Here is a 7276-nt window from a genome sequence, read left to right on the forward strand (position 1 = left end):
TCCCATTGCAAAGGAGCGGGTCTCCTGTCGTTGTAATGTCCATTCTGCAAAGAATGGGCGAAAAAATTTACCACTGGGGGTATACCTGAAACAAAGGCCTAACTCTTGTAACGGTCATCATGGTGGCGCATGAGGAGAAGGAGGAGCAGTCCAGCGATTATCCAAAGTCCAGAAGTGTGTACCCATGGGTGACTGGAGGTACATGGCAAATTCCCGTTACAAACTTTAAATTCCGCTCTCATTTGCTGGTGGTGTGGTGAAGTCTGGCCCAATCCAACCCTTGTTCATCTTGATCAGAGTCAGCCTGTCAGCATTTTCAGTTGACAGGCGGGTGCGTTTATCTGTAATGATTCCACCTGCGGCACTAAAAACACGCTCTGACAAAACGCTAGCGGCAGGGCAGGCCAGGACTTCCAAGGCGTAGAGAGCCAATTCATGCCACGTGTCCACCTTGGATACCCAATAATTGTAAGGCACAGAGGAATGTCGGAGTACAGTTGTTCGATCTGCAAGGTACTCCTTGAGCATCTGGGCAAACTTAGGATTTCTTGTGGCACTACCCCGCACCTCAGGGGCTGTGGTACGTGAGGGGCTGAGAAAACTGTCCCACATCTTAAAGACTGTTCCCCTACCTCTGGCGGATTGGACTTGTGCCTCTCTCGGCTGTACGCCTTGGTTGTCCACTGATTCCTGACCTATGCCGCTAGCGTTTTGTGAGGGGAATGCTTTGCCTACTTCCGTGACTATGGCCTTCCGGAACTGCTGCATTTTGGTTGACCTCTCCGCCTCGGGAATAAGAGACATAAAGTTCTCCTTGTAGCGTGGGTCTAACAGTGTTACCAACCAGTAATGATTGTCGGCCAAGATGTTCTTAACGCGAGGGTCACGAGACAGGCAGCTTACCATAAAGTCAGCCATGTGCGCCAGACTCTTAACAGCCAGGACTTCAGTAGCCTGACCAACACGTTGACTGAACATGCTGTCCTCCTCCTCCTCCTCCTCCTCCTCCTCATCTACCCTGTCCTCTGGCCAGCCACGCTGAACCGAGGATATGACTGGTGTGCATGTCATATCCTCAATTTGGCCGGAGATTTGCTCCATGTCTTCATCCTCCTCCTCGTCATAGTCCTCCACTGCACGTTGTGATGAGACGAGGCTGGGCTGTGTGTTATCACCCACACCCACTACTGTTTCTTGCTGCAACTCATCGCGCTCTGCCTGCAATGCATCATGTTTGGTTTTGAGCAGAGACCGTTTTAGAAGGCAGAGTAGCGGTATGGTGACGCTAATAATGGCGTCATCACCACTCACCATCTTGGTGGAGTCCTCAAAGTTTTGGAGGATGGTACATAGGTCGGACATCCATCTCCACTCCTCAGGTGTTATGTGTGGAGTTTGACCCATTTCCCGACGGCTTAGGTGATGCAGGTACTCAACAACTGCCCTCTTCTGCTCACATATCCTGACCAACATGTGCAGAGTTGAATTCCAACGCGTGGGGACATCACACACCAGTCTGTGAGCCGGAAGATGCAAACTGCGCTGAAAGCCGGCAAGGCCGGCTGAAGCAGTAGGTGACTTTCGAAAATGTGCAGACAGGCGGCGAACTTTTACCAGCAGATTAGACAGCTCTGGGTATGACTTTAGAAACCGCTGAACCACGAGGTTGAGCACATGGGCCACGCATGGAACATGTGTCAGCTGGCCTCGCCTCAAAGCCGCCACCAGGTTCCGGCCATTGTCACACACGACCTTTCCTGGCTTTAGGTTCAGAGGTGTGAGCCAGTGATCTGCCTGCTGTTTCAGAGCTGTCCACAGCTCTTCTGCATTGTGGGGTTTGTCACCTATGCAGATTAGCTTCAGCACAGCCTGTTGCCGCTTCGCCGAGGCAGTGCTGCAGTGCTTCCAGCTTGGGACTGGTGTGGAGGGTACAGTGGATGAGGATGCGCAGGAGGAGGAGGAGGCTGAAGAGCATGACATTCCGGAGCTGTAGAGTGTGGGTGAAACACTGACTGAGGTAGGGCCTGCAAACCTTGGTGTGGGAAGGACGTGTTCCGTCCCTCGCTCAGACTGGGTCCCAGCTTCCACAATATTAACCCAGTGTGCCGTCAACGAGATGTAGCGGCCTTGCCCACAAGCACTTGTCCACGTGTCTGTGGTTAGGTGGACTTTGGGTGAAACAGCGTTGTTCAGGGCACGTGTGATGTTTTGTGACACGTGGTTATGCAACGTGGGGACGGCACACCGGGAGAAATAGTGGCGGCTGGGGACCGAGTAACGTGGGACAGCTGCCGCCATCAGGTCGCGGAATGCTTCTGTCTCCACCAGCCTAAAAGGCAACATTTCCAGCGCAAGCAGTCGCGAAATGTTAGCATTTAGAACTGTGGCATGTGGGGTGTTGGCAGTGTATTTGCGCCTGCGTTCAAAGGTTTGCTGAATGGATAACTGAACGCTGCGCTGGGACAAGGACGTGCTTGATGATGGTGTTATTTCTGAGTAGGCAACTGCAGGTGCAGGACCGGAGGAGGCTTGTTCGCAGGCAGCATGGACAGGGGATTGGCTCGCATGCACAACCAGCGAAGACGTAGCAGTGACATTAGCAAGCACTGCTCCTCGACTCTGTTGTACTTCCCACAAAGTCGGGTGCTTGGCTGACATGTGCCTGATCATGCTGGTGGTGGTCAGGCTGCTAGTTTTGGTACCCCTGCTGATGCTGGCACGGCAGGTGTTGCAAATGGCCTTTTTAGAATCATCTGGATCCAACTTAAAAAACTGCCAGACTCGGGAAGACCTAACATTTGTACAGGCACCTTGTGTCGTGTTGTTGTTCCGGGGAACGGTTGCCTGACTTCTGCCTGGAGCCACCACCCTGCTTCTTACTGCCTGTTGGGATGCTACGCCTCCCTCCCCCTGTGCACTGCTGTCCTCGCTCTGCATATCCTCCTGCCAGGTTGGGTCAGTTACTGGATCATCCACCACGTCGTCTTCCTCTTCCGCACCCTGCTCCTCCTCCTGACTTCCTGACAATTGTGTCTCATCATCGTCCACCCCTTGTTGAGACACGTTGCCAACTTCGTGAGAACGTGGCTGCTCAAATATTTGGCCATCTGTACATACGATCTCCTCATGACCCACTTCAACATGAGCTGGCGAGAGGCCAGAATGTGCGAATGGAAACGTGAACAGCTCTTCCGAGTGTCCAAGTGTGGGATCATTAATGTCCGAGGACGTGTACTCAGCCTTGTGGTAGGAAGGAGGATCAGGTTCTGAAATGTGCGGTGCAGTATCACGGCTACTGACACTTGACCGTGTGGAAGACAGAGTGTTTGTGGTGGTGCCAATCTGACTGGAAGCATTATCCGCTATCCAACTAACAACCTGTTGACACTGGTCTTGGTTCAAGAGCGGTGTACTGCTGCGGTCCCCAAGAATTTGGGACAGGACGTGCGAGCGACTAGATGTGGCCCTTTGTTGTGGCAAAATTAGAGCTTGCCCACGACCTCGGCCTCTGCCTGCACCACCATCACGTCCACTTCCTTGTTCCTTGCCAACGCCCTTGCGCATTTTGCAATGCTGTGCTGACGTGTATTCACTAGACTTGGGCGTTATATCAAAGTTTGTGCAAATTGTGCACCTGTACGCTGCCACCGACAGGCACACACGTGCGGTTTTTAAATGCAAGCACGGACGCACTAAGAACCTAACAGGTTTTAGGAGCAAAAATTAATGAGAACTCTGACACTATCAGCCACTGCTGACTGACGTGTATTATACACTACACTTGTGCGTTATATAATAGTTTGGTAAAAACGCACACAAGTGCACATGTACGCTGCCACCGACAGGCACACACGTGCGGTTTTTAAATGCAAGCACGGACGCACTAAGAACCTAACACAGGTTTTAGGAGCAAAAATTAATGACGAGAACTCTGACACTATCAGCCACTGCTGACTGACGTGTATTATACACTACACTTGTGCGTTATATAATAGTTTGGTAAAAACGCACACAAGTGCACCTGTACGCTGCCACCGACAGGCACACACGTGCGGTTTTTAAATGCAAGCACGGACGCACTAAGAACCTAACACAAGTTTTAGGAGCAAAAATTAATGACGAGAACTCTGACACTATCAGCCACTGCTGACTGACGTGTATTATACACTACACTTGTGCGTTATATAATAGTTTGGTAAAAACGCACACAAGTGCACCTGTACGCTGCCACCGACAGGCACACACGTGCGGTTTTTAAATGCAAGCACGGACGCACTAAGAACCTAACACAGGTTTTAGGAGCAAAAATTAATGACGAGAACTCTGACACTATCAGCCACTGCTGACTGACGTGTATTATACACTACACTTGTGCGTTATATAATAGTTTGGTAAAAACGCACACAAGTGCACCTGTACGCTGCCACCGACAGGCACACACGTGCGGTTTTTAAATGCAAGCACGGACGCACTAAGAACCTAACAGGTTTTAGGAGCGACAATTGCTGAGAAGTCTGACACTATCAGGACTGTTTTAGACTGTGTACACCAGCCCCAGATATGATGAAGGCTGGTATACGGTCACCACTAGGAATGGCTATATACCCTGCCTGCCTGCCTGCCTGCCTGCCTGTATACTGCTACAATAGTCCTGACAAGGACTCTTTTGGTCACTAGCCTGTATTCCAACCTGGCTATACCCTGCCTGTATACAGCAACAATAGTCCTGAGAAGGACTCTGCTACTGTACTCCGACCTGGCTATACCCTGCCTGCCTGTATACAACTAGAATAGTCCTGAGAAGGACTTTTGGTCACACTGTTTGCAGCCCTGCTACGGAAATAGCTATAAAGGGCCGCAAACCTTTCCCTGAAGCAGCGACCCTCTCCCTGCACTGACTGTCTGGATAGCTGTGAGCAGAGCACAGCGCGCCCGCCGGTATAAAGGCTCGGTCACGCTGTGCAGGCCGGCCAATCACTGCAATTCCACAACTAACAGGGCTGTGGCATTGCAGTGGTCTGCCAGCCAATCCCTGCATGAGGGCTGGCTCTCAAAAGAGCGCCAACATGCAGGGATGAAGACCACGAGTACAGCACGAGTATCGCGAGATTACTCGGTCCCCGTCGAGTAGACCGAGTACAGTGATACTCGTGCGAGTACCGAGTAGTAACAAGCATGCTCGCTCATCACTATTTATTAGTAAAATGGCTTACACTCCCCTTTTTTCCACTTTTTTCTTCACTACTTTTATAAAGAAATTTTTCCTTTCTTTATTCTTAATGCAATTTTATATAGCAACACCACCATTTTTTGCCACGAACATAATTTTTCTTGTCCGTCATCCCGTTCACCCTTACAGGGTTGTGGACAGATGCACTTGTCACTACACTTCTAAGACTCAATACAGGGTCTGGAGCTCAATGCTCCCTTTTTGTTTGTTTTTTCTTCTTTTTTTTCTTTTTTTCATTTTGTCCTTCTTCTTCTTTTTCTGATTTTTGTCTCAAAAAGCTGATGAAATTTGAAACACTATACCCCAGTGATTTTATAAATGTTTCTCAATATATCACTTGAGAACTTTTATGGCCGGTATTGTAACAGTTGACCATCCCGGCAGTATTTGAAATACAGCAGTCAGTCCTCTGACGTAGCTCCATATGTGTATATATAGAGGTTCTTCCTCCTTTGATTGCATACTGTTCTTTTTTTGCCCTGATGAAGGAGACAGTGATCTCTGAAACACATTGACCGGAAAAAAGAATAAAGAGATGAAATAATTAACATCAGTTTCCTTTGGTGACAGCGCGGCACGCACCCGATTTTCCTCCTATACGTTATTGCTCTTCTACTAGGGGCTGCGGCTGTCGCCATTTGTAACGTGCATTTAGGGGTTGTGACTGGCACAACCTTAATAGGTGAGTGCAACTACTATTAATTATTTGTTACCTTACCAGGTAAGACCCTAATTTGTGCGTCTGCTCCAGAGTTATTTCCCTGATTATTAATATCTGACAGGCAGTGATTGATCCTGCATTCTCACCTTCCTCTCTGTTGCACATTCTTATTGTTCCTATATGCTCTCTATTTCCATCAGACTTTTTTTGTCCTTCGGTGGGGCTCTAACATATGTGCACCATTTATTATTTATTTTTATGGATTCCTTTCTTTTTTCATGCTAGCGTTCATTATGCAGTAGTCATTCATGATATATCTTATATTTGTGAATCCATTAGGGCTCTATATATCTGGTGCATCACATTGCGTCTTTTCAGTGCACAATAGGCACCTTTTTCTGTTATGCTCTGCTGCCACCTTATGGACATCCTATCAGTGATGCCAGAAAAAAATGGACATGTCTCCGTGCAGCAATCACGGACACGCGGGTACGCCGCACGGAGACACGTGCAGTGAAAAATCACTGATGTGTGAGCAGACCCATTCATTATAATGGATCTGCGTATCTCAGTGATTATGTTATGTTTAAAAAAAAGCACAAACGTACCAGAATCACTGACGTGTGAAACAGGCCTTATAGTGTTTTGATTTATGCATGTATTATACAACTTCTGTGGATCTTGTATGAGTGACTTTTCTTCATTTTATTGGATTGTTTTAAAATATTGAAATAAAGTCACGCTTCCTATGCATCCTTTTGTATTCTGATTGGCTACTATAATACAGTTTTTAGGCACTGAGATCGATACCAGAGACATGGTCTTCCGCTTACCAGAGGATAAGCTCAAAAGGCTAAGGGACATAATAGAAGGGTTTAGTGCTGTTAATAAGGTGGCATTAAGATAAATGAAATATATCTTCTCGGTCTTCTCGTTTTCTTGCTGAGTTGTGTCAATGGACAGAGTTTTTTCTAGACATTTGCTATTGGAAACTCAGGGAACCAAAGCTCCTGGATAGAGTTGAGCGCGGTTCGTGGTTCGTGGTTCTCCAGTTCTAGGCTCGAGTGATTTTGGGGCATGTTCTAGATCGAACTAGAACTCGAGCTTTTTGCAAAAGCTCGATAGTTCTAGAAACGTTCGAGAACGGTTCTAGCAGCCAAAAAACAGCTAAATCATAGCTTGGTTTCTGCTGTAATAGTGTAAGTCACTCTGTGAATCAAACTATTATCACATTTCAGTGTATAGTGTGCGTGAACAGCGCCTTCAGATCACTGCTGTTTCTATAATGGCGATCGCCATTTTTTTTTTTTTTTTCTTGTCTTCCTTCCCTAAGTGCGCGCGTCTTGTGGGGCGGGCCAGCATGTCAGCCAATCACAGACACACAC

This window comes from Anomaloglossus baeobatrachus, unplaced genomic scaffold (assembly GCF_048569485.1).
Source record: "Anomaloglossus baeobatrachus isolate aAnoBae1 unplaced genomic scaffold, aAnoBae1.hap1 Scaffold_82, whole genome shotgun sequence".
Classification (NCBI taxonomy): Eukaryota; Metazoa; Chordata; class Amphibia; order Anura; family Aromobatidae; genus Anomaloglossus; species Anomaloglossus baeobatrachus.